This window comes from Delphinapterus leucas, chromosome 15 (assembly GCF_059928025.1).
Source record: "Delphinapterus leucas isolate spDelLeu-1000000601 "Yukka" chromosome 15, BTC_Dleu_Yukka2, whole genome shotgun sequence".
NCBI classification, from domain to species: Eukaryota; Metazoa; Chordata; class Mammalia; order Artiodactyla; family Monodontidae; genus Delphinapterus; species Delphinapterus leucas.
This window is the reverse complement of record NC_143143.1, coordinates 40,729,807-40,746,196: the sequence shown is the minus strand read 5'-3', so window position 1 is coordinate 40,746,196 and position 16,390 is coordinate 40,729,807. Positions and strand designations below refer to the sequence as shown.

Sequence of the window (16,390 nt, the reverse complement as noted above, 5' to 3'; positions counted from 1 at the left end):
GCATTGTGTGAAACCTCAGAGAAAATGCCAGGTTCTAGGCACGTAATAGGTTGAGATGGTACCACGTGGCTCTCCCCGGGTCCGTGTCCAGCTACAGTGCCTCCACCTTCTTTGAAAGCATCCACCTCACTTAGTGTTTGCTGGTATCAGACTTCTAAGCTTTGGCTAATCTGATGAGTACAAGTGGCTTTTTATTGTCTTAATGTGCTTTGCCCAGATTATATGTGTCAGGGAGGAATAAACTTTCCTCTACCCTTCTAGGTTCTTCTGGCTGGTCTAAGAGTTAAGAAGTAAACTAAATTAAATAAATTAAAATGAGACAGATTCACAGCAGAAAATCAAACAGAAGTTTAATAACATGTACACATGGGAGAGACCCAGGAGAACTGAGTAACTCACCCAAATGCCAAAACCTTTGTATACCACCTTCAGCTCAAGACAAAAGAGGATGTTGGGATAGTGGTTTGGGGTTTCAAAGCGGAGGAAGGCAGTTCACATGAGATGGAACAGCAGATGTTTGGGAAACAAAGGTTTGCTGGGCCCTGCAGAGACAATGGGACCCAGAGAGGAGTATGAACAGACTTCCTGTCCACCACCTCGTTCATATTAGAGGTATTTATGGTGACGGCTCCCTTCCTGGAACAGGTCCTCTATCTGCATTCTTTTAGGCAGTTTAGGGGGAAGGTCAAAGGTTCTTCCTGAGTTTTTTTTTTTTTTTAATATTTATTTTATTCATTTATTTTGGCTGTGCCGGGTCTTAGTTGTGGCATGGAGACTCCTTAGTTGCGGCATGCATGCAGTATCTAGTTCCCCAACCAGGGATCAAACCCGGGCCCCCTGCATTGGAAGTGCGGATTCTTACCCACTGGACCACCAGGGAAGTCCCCTTCCTGAGTCTTTTGGGTGACTGTCTTCAACTCTAAATAATCTGCATGCCAAAGAGATATTTTGGGGTGGCAACTTTTTCTCCCCTACCTATTTTTGTTGTCTATTTGTATTTCTTCCTCGGAAGGACTGCCTGTTCATTTACTTGTTGCCGTTTTGGGGTTTCTTGATTTTTCTTAAGTTGTGTAAGTTGTGGATATGAATCCATTGTCTCAAATATTTAAAAGATTTTCTCTCATCCTGCGTCTCCGTCTTTTACGTTTCGTTAAACTTTCAATGTTGATAGAATCAAAAGTTCCTTACGGTTCTTGCTGACTAAACTTTGCTAGGAAGACATACCTTATCTTGAAGTAATAAAGTCTCCTCTGTTTTATGCTAAGACACACATAGTTTTCCTATGTACATATGATGTATTTGTTTATTTGTAGGCCTTTCATCCATCTGGACTTAATTCTGAGTGTGCTGTGAAGTCAGGACGAGGAGGTGAGGAGATGTCTATAGTAAGGCCAGGGCTGGTAACCCATGCCCCCCAGTCCCCCGCCCCTAAACCCTGGCCCTGGGATGCCTACAGCTGCCCCAAGGTGCCTTCTGCTGACCAAAGAATGTGCCCAGAAGGCTGCTTTTCCTCAATTTGCCCAAAGGCTGGGGGTGGCCCACAAGGCATGAGCTCTGCCCTGGATTTTTCATTCCAAATGGAAAGCCAAAGGCTGCCACAGTATTTATGCCACAGTCCCTACTAGCCCTGCTGATCCAAAACGGCCCCTTAACCACAATCAGAACCTTCCCATTTACCAAAAACAACACACACTACCTTTTTATTCCACTTTCTCCTTTGGAATTAAAAAAAATACAGCCTATCTCCAACACACTCACGTAGAGGAAAAGCTGACAAGCAATCCACCCCTCCCCATCCTCTGAGTTAAGTGAATGGTTTGACACGAGTGACTTTCTGTTTTTAGCACAAAGCAGTAAAGAGCAGTATTTAGAAGAAACAAACACAAGTGAATAACTGAATATTTAAAAGCAGAATTTTGGCTAAAGGCCCGGCTTCAAATTCCTTTGGCTCTGCTAATTCAAGCAAGGCATCCTTGAGGAAATAATTTGACCCCTTAAATTTTCTCATCCATGAACTGAGGACACTCTGAGGCCTGCTTCTCAGGGCTGTTTAAGAGTCCCAGGACGTGCTGCAGGCCAAGTCCGCAGCAGACGGGCACCTTTAGTGTTTGTCCGTGGGGAGAGGGCTTAGCGATGTATACCACCACCGTCAGAGGACAGAAAAGTGAGAGTCTGGTTTAAGGCGTGCCAGAAGTATGGGCTGGGGTTAAGGATGCGGTATGTGCTGGCTGATTGTACCTGCTGGGGACGCAGGTCCTGCGGCAATGCCCACGAGGGAGCCCTCCACGTGCTATGTCCTCCCGGGCACCTGAATTCCATGGGGCTTGTTAGGGGCCTGATAAGCATGGATGTACTTGGTTTTTGTTTTTTTAAAATAAATTTATTTATCTTTGGCTGCGTTGGGTCTTCGTTGCTGCGCGTGGGCTTTCTCTAGTTGCAGCGAGCGGGGGCTACTCTTCATTGTGGTGCGCAGGCTTCTCATCGTGGTGGCTTCTCTTGTTGCAGAGCACGGGCTCTAGGTGTGGGGGCTTCAGTAGTTGTGGCTCGTGGGCTCAGTAGTTATGGCGCACGGGCTTAGTTGCTCTGCAGCATGTGGGATCTTCCCCGGACCAGGTCTTGAAGCCATGTCCCCTGCATTAGCAGGCAGATTCTTAACCACTGAGCCACCAGGGAAGTCCAGCATGGATGTACTTTGAATAGGTAGAAATATTTGAAATTCGGGGAGACCCAGTCAGTACTGGTGCCCCTTATGTGCATTGGTACTCCTTGCAGGACCTCATCGAGGGACAAGGCTTCAGTAGCGTTTAGCCTCTTGGGCCTTCCCCACATCTGAAGAGCCCTGCAAACATCAGGCTGCACAGTGGCCTCCCCCGAGACTGGTGCTTCTGCCAGACACTTTAGGTGCTTCCCCAACGCCTTCAGGGGACGGGAACTGGCCCTCCACGGCCAGCCCCAAGTCCCTTGTCGGAGGACGGAACCTGCTTTGTCTGGTGCACAGAGACCCAGAAGGGCCCTCAGAGTCAGTTCTGGACCACTGACTGATGGGCGCTGGGGTGTAAATACTCCAGATCCCTCACCTCTGTTCCTTTAAGATGGAGCCAAAGTTACCCTCAGGGAACTGTGCTTGAACTTGGACCCTTGCTGACCTTCTCTGCCCCACTCCGCTATGAGTTTCTCTTGGGAGCACTTCTTGATAAGCCACTTTCATGAAAATCTTTAGCTCTGGGTTTGTTTCTGGAGACACTGACCCAAGATGCCCCCAACCTTCCCACTTGGCTGCCCTCTTTCACCACTTGAGGTTGATGGTCCTGCATCTGGGACCCTCCTGGAGCCAGAGGCTCTCTCGAATGGCTCCCACCTGGATGTAAATTCTGTAGAGCAGGAATGGTGTCCTTCTGCTCTGTGGAGACCTCTGAACTCAGGAAAGTCTGGGGCCCAGGAGTTGTTGAATGAATGGGTGCTCTTCCCTCTTCCGCCTTCCTCTTGGTAACTTCCCTGTTCATTTCCTTCTAGACCAGGGGTAAATCAGGACACAGAGTGGGTGGCACTCCAGCCCGACCATTAGAGCCTCAGCTGGACACCATGGGGAAGTAGCTGACATTGCGGCAGCCACTGCAAAGGTGCCGCTTAAGAGTTTTCAATTATTCACCAGCAAACACACCGATGTGGTTCTACATGCAGAGCGCAGAGCCCTCTTCTGAGCCATGATTAAGCTCTCACTGAGCGGAAGCCGTTGGCTTTAAAACACGGCCTCTCTAATGACTCAATTGTAAATGGCTTCTGTCGACTTGTAAGACAGACCCGCACTGGCTCTACCCTGCCAGACACTTGCCACCAAACATGGGGAGGCCCAAATATGGGGAATAAGTCGGTGCCACTTCTAGAGGCCCAGCCCAAAGCTGTCTGTTAGTTTAACCGTATTTGAAATGATCCTCCACAGCAAACACTGATGTAACTTTAAATTTAGTTACATTGGAAAAAAAATTTTTTTTAAGATACACAGAGTGGGGCTTCCCTGGTGGCGCAGTGGTAAAGAATCCGCCTGCCAATGCAGGGGACACGGGTTCGAGCCCTGGTCCAGGAAGATCCCACATGTCGTGGAGCAACTAAGCCAGTGAGCCACAACTACTGAAGCCTGCGCTCTAGAACCCGTGCTCCGCCACAAGAGAAGCCACCGCAATGAGAAGCCCACGCACCGCAACGAAGAGTAGCCCTCGCTCACCACAACTAGAAAAAGCCTGCGCGCAGCAACAAAGACTCACGCAGCCAAAAATAAATTAATTAAATAAATAAATTGATTAAAAAATAAAGATACACAGAGTGTCTGTAGTTCTACATACGAAACATGGAAGCAGCCAGTGTGGTGTACCTTGAAACAGTCATTTGGCTGAGGTCCTGGTTTACTTTGTCAGTTGTCTGAGGCCCGTGTTGCGTTAGATTCTTCAATGACCTCAGATGTCACAGATATCGCCATATCACTGCCCGTGGCTTTGTGTTTTAAGGTGAAATAATAAGCTAACCGACAGAAGCACAAAGCTCTTTCTAAGAGTTGGCACTAATGTTTCTACAGCCCTGGCTTCAGCATCTGTGTCTGAAGTCTTGATTTTGCATATTTTAAAAAGATTTTAAAGACATGTTTACAGTGGTGATCATTTTGTAACGTACAGAAATACTGAATCACTACGTTGTGCACCAGAAATTAACTTAGTCTTGTAGCCCAATTATACTTCAAAAACAAACAAACTGATAGAAAAAGAGATCAGATTTGTGGTTACCAGAGGTGGGAGTGGAGGGTCGGGGAGGGGAAATTGGATGAAGGTGGTCGAAAGGTATAAACTTTCAGTTATAAGATAAATAAGTACTGGGATGTAATGTAAGAGAGTAAGTCCTAAGAGTTCTCATCACAAGGGAAAAAAATCTTTTTTCTTTTTCTTTTCTTTTGTATCTATATGAGATGATGGATGTTCATTCAACTTCGTGTGATCATCATTTCATGATGTATGCAAGTCAGATCATTACGCTGAACAGTGCTGGAGGTCAATTATGTCTCAATAAAGCTGGGGGGAAATGAGCAAAAAAAAGAAACATATATAGAGTACTCTAGGTCAACAACAGAGAAGAAAGACATACAATGTGCTCCATCAAATTTAAGATAGTATCATTATAAGACACCATCAAGAAAAAAAAAAGATGTGACCATATTTGCAAAAAAAAGAAACATATATAGAGTACTCTAGGTCAACAACAGAGAAGAAAGACATACAATGTGCTCCATCAAATTTAAGATAGTATCATTATAAGACACCATCAAGAAAAAAAAAAGATGTGACCATATTTGCAAAAAAAAGAAACATATATAGAGTACTCTAGGTCAACAACAGAGAAGAAAGACATACAATGTGCTCCATCAAATTTAAGATAGTATCATTATAAGACACCATCAAGAAAAAAAAAAGATGTGACCATATTTGCAAAAAGCCTCTTTGCAGAGGCTTATAACACACCCCTGACTACAGGATACAAATAACTAAAGAGATGGTAAATTTTGAAAATCAGTACATCTTAGAATCGAAATGCGCTGTCAATTGTCTTCATGGAGCTCAAGTGGAAGGGCCTGAGGTTGTGTTGGTCGATTGTTAGTGCCTTGTTTTGCTGTCTTCTTAGTAACAAACGTGCTGCGTGGGACTAACATCCTGGAACTTACAAAATGGGTGCGGTCAGATGACCAGCCAGCCTTCCAGCTTCCTGTCACACTGGCACCCCCTCCAGGTGTGACAGTCTCCCGAGAGGTGTTCCACAAAGTCAGAGGCAGGAAGACTGGCCAGAGCAGATTCCCACACAGCGAGCAGGCATCTCTGCTCAGGTCCTGGGAAAAAGGAAACTGGGAGGCCGATCGCATGGGAAACTAGAGCTAAAGCCCGAATGCGCTGCCCTTTCAGCCTTCGAGCATTCAGAGGAATCCCAATGTGGGTGGGTTCACCACTACAATCAGCCTTGCCCACCCACTCATCGGTTCAGCCACAAAAGTTGTTCCTACAGTTAAGAAAACTATGCAAAACTTGAAGCGAAAAAGCTCCCTTCAGGGCTTCCCTGGTGGCGCAGTGGTTGGGAGTCCGCCTGCCGATGCAGGGAACACGGGTTCGTGCCCCGGTCTGGGAAGATCCCACACGCCGCAGAGCGGCTGGGCCCGCGAGCCATGGCCGCTGAGCCTGCGCGTCCGGAGGCTGTGCTCCGCAACGGGAGAGGCCACAGCGGTGAGAGGCCCACGTACAGCAAAAAAAAAAAAAAAAAAAAAAAAGTTCCCTTCAAGGTCCTAGTTGGGCACCATCTAACAAGCCTGCCTAAGGGTCGCCTGGGATCTCATTTTGTTCAACTCTTCTTTTTTTAATTTTTTTGTCTGAATCGCACAGCTTGCAGGATCTTAGTTCCCCGACCAGGGATTGAACTCGGGACCCCGGCAGTGAAAGCGCCGAGTCCTAACCACTGAACAGCCAGCGAATTCCCTCAACTCTTTTCTTTTGCTGAAGGCTCAGACTCTGTAAAGTCAGATGCAGAACTTGTGGAAGATTGATACGGTGCAAATGATATTTGTTTGGCAGAAAAGATAACCCCAAAGGTTTTGGTTTTATTGCCCTGTCCACGTTGAGCCAGTTTTGTGTTAGGCTGAATTATATAAAATTGCAGTGTTGGAAGTGCAAAAAATGGTTGCATATCGGCAATATCAAGCCCATATCTAACCTTGCAAAGTTACATACACAAAGCTGGCCAGTGGTAGATGTTAAAGCTGGGTCAAGATAAAATGCTTTTGTCCACTCTTTATTTATTTATTTTTTGGAAACAGCTTTTTATTAAACAGCGAAGCATAACGGCAACACAACTTCAAATGTTTGAAAACTTCAAATGTTTGAAAATTAGGTCACAAAGGGATGCAAAATGTTTGCAGTATGACTATTATATATTCATACAGCTAAAGTCATCAAATCTTACACCAATACAAACATTAAGATTATTCTATGATTAGCCTAAATTTAATAACCATAAACTAAATTAGTGGATCTCTCTTCCTATTTAATATTTTAACATTACTTCTGATACTGATTTCTTTACCAAATGGAATCTACAAACTAATATATATATATTTCTTTTACAAACTAAATTTAAAAAACTGTTAAATGACTAAAACTCTGCAAACCAGTAGTTGGGTTTACAGAAAATTCTGGGAGAAGTAGATAAAATACTGAGAAAGCATCAATTAGTATACATGCAAAACTCTCCCATTTTATTCATGATTCTGATACTAAAACATTTTTAAGCGACTTTGCAAAGTTGATCATCTGGGTACTGCAAATAAACCTGAGACCAAACTTTACTCCCTTCTAGGTGTGGTTTACATAAGGTTAGCCAAACTTAATCCATTTTCTTATATATTCCCCCCCAAATCTAATCTGTGCCAGAGATACCGCAAATCTGGACTAAAAACATTTGGAGATGGTTACAAGTACTTACCAAGGATTGAATACTTTTCCTACCCTATTTCTATTTTTCCTCAAAATTTTCTATTTCAAACACACACACAACCAGAGCTCGTCTTTTCAGATATCAAGTGGATTATTTTGTGCAAAGGAAGTTTTTTTTTTTTTTTTTTTGGTACGCGGGCCTCTCACTGTTGTGGCCTCTCCCGTTGTGGAGCACAGGCTCCGGACGCACAGGCTCAGCAGCCATGGCCCACGGGCCCAGCCGCTCCACGGCATGTGGGATCTTCCCGGACCGGGGCACGAACCCGTGTCCCCTGCATCGGCAGGCGGACTCTCAACCACTGCGCCACCAGGGAAGCCCCAAAGGAAGTTTTTAACGACAAATCTTCCCAATACAATCATTCAGTTTCAAAGAAAAATCTTCATCTTTATAGCCCCCGTTTTCAATTGATTAAACAGAAACCAACTATCCTATCTTATTACTAAATATAACAAATAAGTCCTAAACTGAGAAAGTATCTTACTTTGCTTAAGTTTCAAGAGTTCGGGCTACTCTCTTAGAAGATTAACTAAAATTACTTTTTACAAATGTGAAACCAATTTTTTGCTTAGGGGAAGGAAAATGGGAAGAAAGCAAATGGAGAAGAGGCACACGATGGTGGACAGGGTATATAAAGCTATGCATTCAGTACATGATTTTGGTCACTTTTTCACAACACGGTGGTTATCTTCTTGTATCTCTACCTATGCCTACAATAAAAGACAATGCTAAACCTATAAATCAAAGCAAGTTTGATATAACATTCATTTTCAAGTTTCACAAATATATGCATTTCTAATTATAAAGTCTCTACAATACGTCTGCACATTTTTGTAGACTAACATAATACACGAACTCATGGAAGTCTCCTGTTATGCTCTTAATTTTGCTTAGATCTGACATTATCTTCGTAAACACTCAGTGAAGCCACAGACAAAAGTACTATAACTTTTGGAATCTATCCAAGTTTTAAAGAAAAAAAGGTCAGCAGCAATTCCGTAAGACATAAGGGATATCAATCCCTTATTTTCTTTTGCTTTTTGTATCAGTTGTTTGAAAAACACTAGAAGCTGACATGAGGTTTTCTATCTATTGTCCAAGAACTTGGTTTTCTGATTTTAGCTTCAGATTTTCTTCCTTAACTGCATCTACTCTTGCAGAGAGATCTTCAAGTGTGTGTTGGAGTTCCAACACTTGGTTAATAAGTCATGTTTTTTCCTCCGGTTCCACCTGATTTTCAGCATCGACTGCATCCATGTCAGCATTCATCACCTTCAGTAACAAAACTTCTGGGCCTTGGATACAAAATTCTTGGTGAATGGTCTGCCGTTTGAGGCACCGGCAGGGGGAGGGATCCAGAGGATACCTCAGGTCTGGACACTTGGACCAACTGGCCCACTCTTTATTTGCTAGTCTCTGCCATCTATGATTGGCTTTAATAACTTGTTGATTTTCTCCTTAATGAGTTAAATCAATCTCTGACACACGCTCACTATGTATTTGTATGAGAATTATGTTTTTCACGTCTATCCATCCTAAGAGACTTGACGACTGTGGGCCCTTGGCCCTGTGTGTGTATAGGGTGAGGGGTGTGGGTCGCTTAACCTCTCTGGACTTCAGTTTCCTCAAGCATTCAATACATCAATGGATTTCTAACGCCTCTTCTGGCTCAAACTCTTGGTGACGGCCAGCTGCCCCCCTTAGCCTTTCCGGAATGCAGTGGCATAAATATCTAAGTCACATTCACTTCCCTTTTACCACCTCCAGCTTCCTACCGAGCAGCTGCCTGCACAGGGCTTTCAATAAGCCCTGGAGGAGAAATAATGACTCCCCCTTTCTGGAAGTCAATCTGAATGTATATATCTGCAACTCAGTATGCAAACGATTGAATTCAGCATTTCCAATTCTAGGAATTGATCCAAAGAAGCAATCAGGTATATGTTAAAGAAGGTTCTTGGGAGCATCATTTATAATCATGAACAATGGAAAAAGGACTAAGTGTCTAATAATAGTGGCCTCCTTAAAAGTGTGGTACAGCAAGGTACTGGAATATTATACAGCCCTTAAAACGGTGATTCTGTCATATATATATATACACACACATATATATGTTTATTGATATGTCAGTATATAAATACAGAGACCTGTTATTCAGTGGGAAAGAAAGTTGTATGTATTCTCTGAGCCCATTTATGTAATGTATTTATCTATGGATTAATATAATACACTAGAATTACAAACAGAGAAAGCAAAATCCTGTATCCATCAGCATCAAGATCCTCACAGGGCTCATTTCCAGGTGGTGCAATTAAAGAGGGCACAATATAGGTGATATTCTCGCTCTTCTTTACGTTAAGAATTTTTTCTGCAATAGCTTTTTTTTTTTTCCATAGGAAAAATAGCTATCTTCTTTGGGAAAAAGAGAAGTAAAAGGACAGTTCAACGGGTGGAATTCATACAGAGCCTGGAGTTAACAGCCTAGCAGTTAGATCAGTCTTCAGAGCTCCTGGGTTTGGCAATATGACAGTCGGCCAGTAGGTACTCAAAGTTGCCAAATGGAAGTGCCAGGAATATACCGCTTGGTTGGTGCAGGCCTTGATAAAACTAAGGAAATGGGATGCTCTGCCAGTTGTCATGGCCTGAGCTAATGAATTATGTTCCTCTCCCCTCGAGGCCGGGTTGACGCTCAGAGCTGTACCTCACCCACACAGCCCACCTTTTTTTTTTTTTGACAAGTCTACTCAATTACAGGCCAAGGGTTAACTTCAGCATGGAATCAGAGTCACTCCTCATTCCAAAACATCAGTTACATGTAAGGAAGTTTTCTCTCTCTCTCTTTTTTTTTCCCTAGCTACAAAAAGCAGTGCAAACTCTGAGCTGTAATTTTCCTGTGCCCACTGTCTCTGCTCAGCCCACCCCAGTGCTACTAATTTCAAATGCACTGAGAGTGTTTCAAGTGGCATTTCTTCAAATGTTTTCACCCAACACTAGCAGTGTGGGATGTGAACAGGCGTGATTCCAAAACAAGAGTTACTGCTCCAGTAACATTGGAAATAGCCAATGAAACTGGGTTAAACATTCAATTAAACAAGTTCACGTGGACTCCTCAAAACCTTTTAAGAAGCCGGTGTAAGTGAGGGTCTCCAGGAAGAGAACAGAGTGCGTAGGATTCCACAGCCTTCTTGATCTTTTTTTTTCTTTTAATTTTTATTTTATATTGGAGTATAGTTGATTAACAATGTTTTGTTAGTTTCAGGTGTACAGCAAAGTGAGTGAGTTATACATATACATATATCCCCTCTTTTTTTAGATATTTTTCCCATATAGGCCATTACAGAGTCCTGAGTAGAGTTCCCTGTGCTATACAGTAGGTCCTTATTAGCTCTCTATTTTATATATAGTGGTGTGTATATATCAATCTCAAACTCCCAGTCTATCCCTCCCCCAACTCTTCCCCCACTGGTAACCGTAAGTTCATTCTCTAAGTCTGTGAGTCTGTTTCTGTTTTATAAATAAGTTCATGTGTCTTATTAGTTTTTTAGATTCCACTTATAAGCCCTTCTGGTCTTTAAGACTCTGTTGAGGACACTTTCCGAGGAGCAGTGTTCTACAGAAACTCTTAAGGAAATGCTGACTTGAGGAGATGCTGACATGGCCCCTAGGAATAGTAACTGCCGTATTTGGAATTTCAATTTTAATTTTTTTTTAAAAAGAGAAATGGAGTAAGGATTCAAGGGGAAAGTAACAGGAGAGGAGACATGAACCTCCAACTTGCAACATGAAGATGAAAAATTTAGAATCGATCATCAAAAATGTTTTTTCTGTAAATCGAGTATGACAACATCCTCTGAGCACATATATTTAATTTAGGGAAGGAAGAAAGCAGACGGATTATGAAAAGGGACTCTGGATTGTAAGACAATGTAAAGTCTGGTCATTTTCAGTCTCCTGAAGACGATTAGTAACTCGCAGGCGATGAATCATTGAGGCTTTGAAACTGACTAAAATGCAAAGGCTTTGTTCCTCATCAGGACCTGGAGCTCTGATGTAGATGTCGGCCGAGGCACCCCAGAACTTCAGATGGGATACAGGCAGCAGGTACAGGTAGCACCCCGCCCGTACCTCCCGGGGTCGCTGCTCCCTCAGGCTCCACTGCAAGCACGTGGACGCCTCTGCCCAAGGCTGCAGATGCTCTGTGGGCGGATGAGGTCAGAGCAGGAGGGGCTCCATGCACAGATACCCCAGCTTCCCCTCACCCAGGAGGGACAGTTCTGATGCTCACTATACAGTCTCCCCAAGGCCCCCAGCGGGACTGAGCCCCAGTGGCTGTTCTCCCTTCTCTGTCTCACCTCCCTACGCCCCGACCTGAGCTTCTGGTGGTCACCTCCCAAACAGACTGCTGGTGTTCATAACCTGTCTCTGAACCTGCGTCTGGGGACCCCAACCAGTGTGGTTCTTTTCGCTATAAATTCAGAGCAAGGCCTCTCAGGTTACCTCCTCCACCTGAGGCAGCTGGGTGCCTTGGTCCCTCCCTAATGTTCCCAGGTAACAGGTATACGCGGGACTATTCCTGCAACTCTGCTTACGTAAAGTGACCAGAATGGGGCACAGCGTTCCAGCGCTAGCTTGGCCTCGTCTCTCCTCTACACAAACAGGACAAGTTTGATAAAGAGGGTCTCAACCCTCTTTATCATTCAGAATGAAACTAGCAGAACAATATTCCCCAGACTAGTATTTCCCAAACTGGGATGCACACGTGCATCGCTTGGGGATCCTGTCAAAAACGCAGGTCTTGGTTCCTAGGTTTGGGGTAGGGCCTGAGATTCTGCATTTCAACAAACTCCTTGGCTGACGTGGAACAAGGTTGTAGGGGTCCAAGAGCCCTGAGGACAAAACCAATATATATGTATATATATAGGTTAATCAACTCGAATTGTTTTAAGACTTCCATTCACTAATTTAATTCAGCTGCTCAGCTGCAAACAAGAGAACAGCTGTTGAAAAGTCCTTCTGATGGTGGGAAAGTACATATTTGGCATATCTGGACACCAAAGATGTCCACGCACAGCACGGGGAGATAGCAGATTTGGAATGAGAGCCACTGTCAACACACATTTATTGAAGATCGGCCACCTTTGGGGAACTGGGCTCAATGGACACTGAAAGACATTGTCCCTGTCCCTAAAAAGGCTTACAATGTGACCGGAAAGGTAAGACAGAGAAAAGTAACAGGAAACACATGCCTGGTGAGTGGCCACAGCCGGTAGTGACTTGGACAACTTTAATTGGTCCTAAGTCACAGTGCCGCCCCTCTGCTCACCGAGCAGACTGCATGGCCCCTGCCCCAGTGGGCAGACACCAGGAGCTGCATTTTGCAAGAGACTCAGGCTTAACTTCACACACTCCCCACAACACACATGCTCATGTACCTTGTGGGTGATGTTCCTCTATTAGAGACGTTTTAATGTTCGTACTCAGGGCAAGAGAACTAAAAACTTTTAGAGGGTCTTCCCTGGTGGCGCAGTGGTTAAGAGTCCGCCTGCCGATGCAGGGGACACGGGTTCGTGCCCCGGTCCGGGAAGATCCCACATGCCACGGAGCGGCTGGGCACGTGAGCCATGGCTGCTGCGCCTGCACGGCCGGAGCCTGTGCTCCGCAACGGGAGAGGCCACAACAGTGAGAGGCCCGCGTGCCGCAAAAAAAAAAAAAAAAAAAAAAAAAAAAACTTTTAGAAGCAGAATCCATCCCACGTTCATAGCGGCCTTACTCGCAATAGGTGGAAGGGGGAAGCAGCCCACATGGTCACCAACGGATGAATGGATAAACAAGATGCGGTTTATACACATAATCAAATACTGTTCTGCCTTACAAAGGAAGGAAATTCTGATACATGCTCCGTTGTGGGTGAACCTGGAGGACATGATGCTGAGTGAAATAAGCCAGTCACAAAAGGACAAACATTGTACGATTCCACGGATGTGAGGTTCCTAGAGTATAATCAAGTTCATAGAGACAGGCAGTAGAATGGTGGCTGCCAGGGGCTGGTGGGGAGGAAGGAAGGGGAAGTGAGTGTTTAATGGGTACGGAGTTTCAGTTTGGGAAGATGTATAGGTTCTGAAGACGGATGGTTGGGACAGGGGTACAATAATGTGAATGTACTTAATGCAACAGAAATGCACACTTAAATATGGTTAAAACGGTCACTTTTATGTATGTTTTACCACAGTTAAAAACCAGAATCCATAAAAGTCAGAAAACAGGGTTTCAGAGTTTTTTTGTTTTGTCTTTTTTACAGATCTGTGCTACAGGGACTGTCTTTGGAGGAAATAAGCTACAATGGCCCAGCTCCAGCTTCTAAACCCTGGGGTCCCCTAAGAAGGTAACGGTCATCTGAAGCGAAGCCTCAGAGCGTCCAAGATGTGAAGAGGTATGACCTCTGGAGAGCCTGTCCACCGATTCCACAGCTACGGACCCAGGGCCTCTTGATGCCGGGATAAAATGCAGCCCCTGTGGTCATGTGTCCCTACACCTCGGCATCTTCTGTCTCCTGATGACACCAAACACTCAGGATGGAGAACAGCCTGATGTTCACACACCAAGATGGTTAGGAGTGACCATCCCAGCCCAGGATACTGGGAATCTTCCCAATGCTGGACAAGCCTCCTGGAACCAGGCGGCTGGGCTGAGACCCTCCAGGAGGGAAGAGCTGATCTTACAACAGGTGCATCGACCTGCAGGCCTGAGGTCGGGGCCGGAGCTAGAGAGCTGGGTCCAACCCCACATGCCTTCCTTTGGTGCCTACAAGCAATGCCCGAAAGCTCTCGCCTGGTTTTGGATCTGAGCATTTTGGTTCAGACAAGAAACTTGTCTATGGCCAGATGACTTCTGTGAGCATATGGAAGGCCCTTGAACTCTTCTTGCAACTTTTTATTGAAATTGTATAGCATGTATATGTGATATTATATAACATACATGATAGTATATAATACAAAGAATCCTTTGTGCCATTGTCACAACTCTTTTGTAAATTTGAAATGATATCACTCAAAACCCTCACCCCCTACCCCCGGGGCGGGGTGGGGGGGAATTAACGTACTTAAGAATGAAAACCAGGCTGCCAGAAGTAGAGAATGGACTTGAGGACACAGGGGGTAAGGGTAAGCTGGGTCGAAGTGAGAGAGTGGCATGGACATATATACACTACCAAATGTAAAATAGATAGCTAGTGGGAAGCAGCCGCATAGCACAGGGAGATCAGCTCGGTGCTTTGTGACCACTAGAGGGGTGGGATAGGGAGGGAGGGAGGGAGACGCAAGAGGGAGGGGATATGGGGATATATGTATATGTATAACTGATTCACTTTGTTTTACAGCAGAAACTAACACAACACTGTAAAGCAATCATATGCCAATAAAGATGAAAAAAACCCAAAAAAACAAAACAGGCTGCCAGGAATCACTTCCCTAATTTCTCCCAGCTCATCTCCAAAGCTCACTTTGCACACTCTTCTTGCTGGGAAATCTCTGCTTTGGAAAGTTCAGGCAGCTCTGTTCCTCACCCTCAAAATCTGCCTCTAAGTACGCTTGGACCCCTAGACAGAGGAAGTGTGGCCGACACACCTCTTCCTGCACAGGCCACTGGGCTCCAAGGCCTGGTTGTGCCATGGCCCCTGGGCACCCTGACCACACCGAGCTGAGCCCCTTCACAGGGGCTCCTGCTTAGCCCCCTGGCGAACCAAGGTTCAGGGGTCCCCAGGCAGACCCGCCAAGCTTCCTGATGAGCCCCAGAACCACACAGCCCTGGTTGGAAGGCCAGCTTGGGCTCCTGCCGCCTGGGGGACCCGTGGGGGAGACCGTAACCTCCCTGAGCCTCAGTCTTCTCATCTGTAAAAGGGGTGATGATCACTTGGTGGGGGGATGAATGGGAACCAGCGTAGGGAAGGCGCCCGCACATCTGTGGCCATAAGAGCCCCAGCCGGTGGTGGGTGGAGGCTGCTGACCCCAGCACTTGGCTGTCAAACGTTTCCAGGAAGGAAGCATTTTAATTTCATCATAGAGTTAACTTGCGTGTCACGTGGGGAAAATAAAAAAATATTTTAAATTATATACAAATGGTGGTGGTGGGTCAGAATTTTTCAGGCTTTGGGAAACTCTAAAGGCATTTAGTGTGGTCTTGGGGTAGGGCAGGAAAGCACCGTAGGGTGAGTGGCAGGGGTGAAGGAGACAGGGAGGGGGGCTCGGGGGGGAGATTATGAAATGGGCTGCACTGGGGACAGGTGTTTTATGTCCTTTAGTAGATTACTTGAGAGCAGGCATAGTGTTCCCTGTGGGGATTTTTTTCTGCCACTCAAGCCCGAAATACAGCTCCTTCAAACAGGAGATGCTCATCAAATGACCACGAATGGAAATGAAGCATTACCTTCTTCGGCCTGGCAGTCATTTCTCTCTCTCCAGTCTGATTCTGAAAAACTCTGAACTTTTGAACTTGAAGCCTTAGTTATAAATGATGATGTCTTTGCGCTCCTCGAATTATCCCCAACTCTCATTCACTTGTATGCCCCGCGATGAGAGATTCTTTCCGCACCATGATTCTAGTTACCAGTGGGTTAGTCTCCCCCTCTCTCTGAGGTCCAAAGTCTTTCTGAAGTTCTTATGTACAGAACATAATGTGACGCTTCTTAGATGAGTCTTATCAGGCCTTGAAGCGGTAGCTCTATGGATATGACGGGTGAAGGACAGACAGAAGCTGTCCTAACTGGGGAAGTCTCAGGACATCCACGTCACATGTCACAGGACAGGTAAAAAATATGCTTTGTCAACCAGCTTCAGCCAATGGCAGCTACCACTTAATGGGTACCACCCATCATGTCATTTAT

At 45.2% G+C, this 16,390-nt stretch overlaps 1 protein-coding gene and 1 pseudogene across 3 annotated transcripts in view; both read right to left on the bottom strand.

Moving 5' to 3' along the window:
• Nucleotides 1-16,390, bottom strand: part of RIN2 (Ras and Rab interactor 2) — a 102,035-nt gene that overhangs the window by 73,904 nt on the left and 11,741 nt on the right. The window lies entirely within an intron of this gene.
• Nucleotides 3,293-12,221, bottom strand: LOC149747444 (short coiled-coil protein-like; annotated as a pseudogene).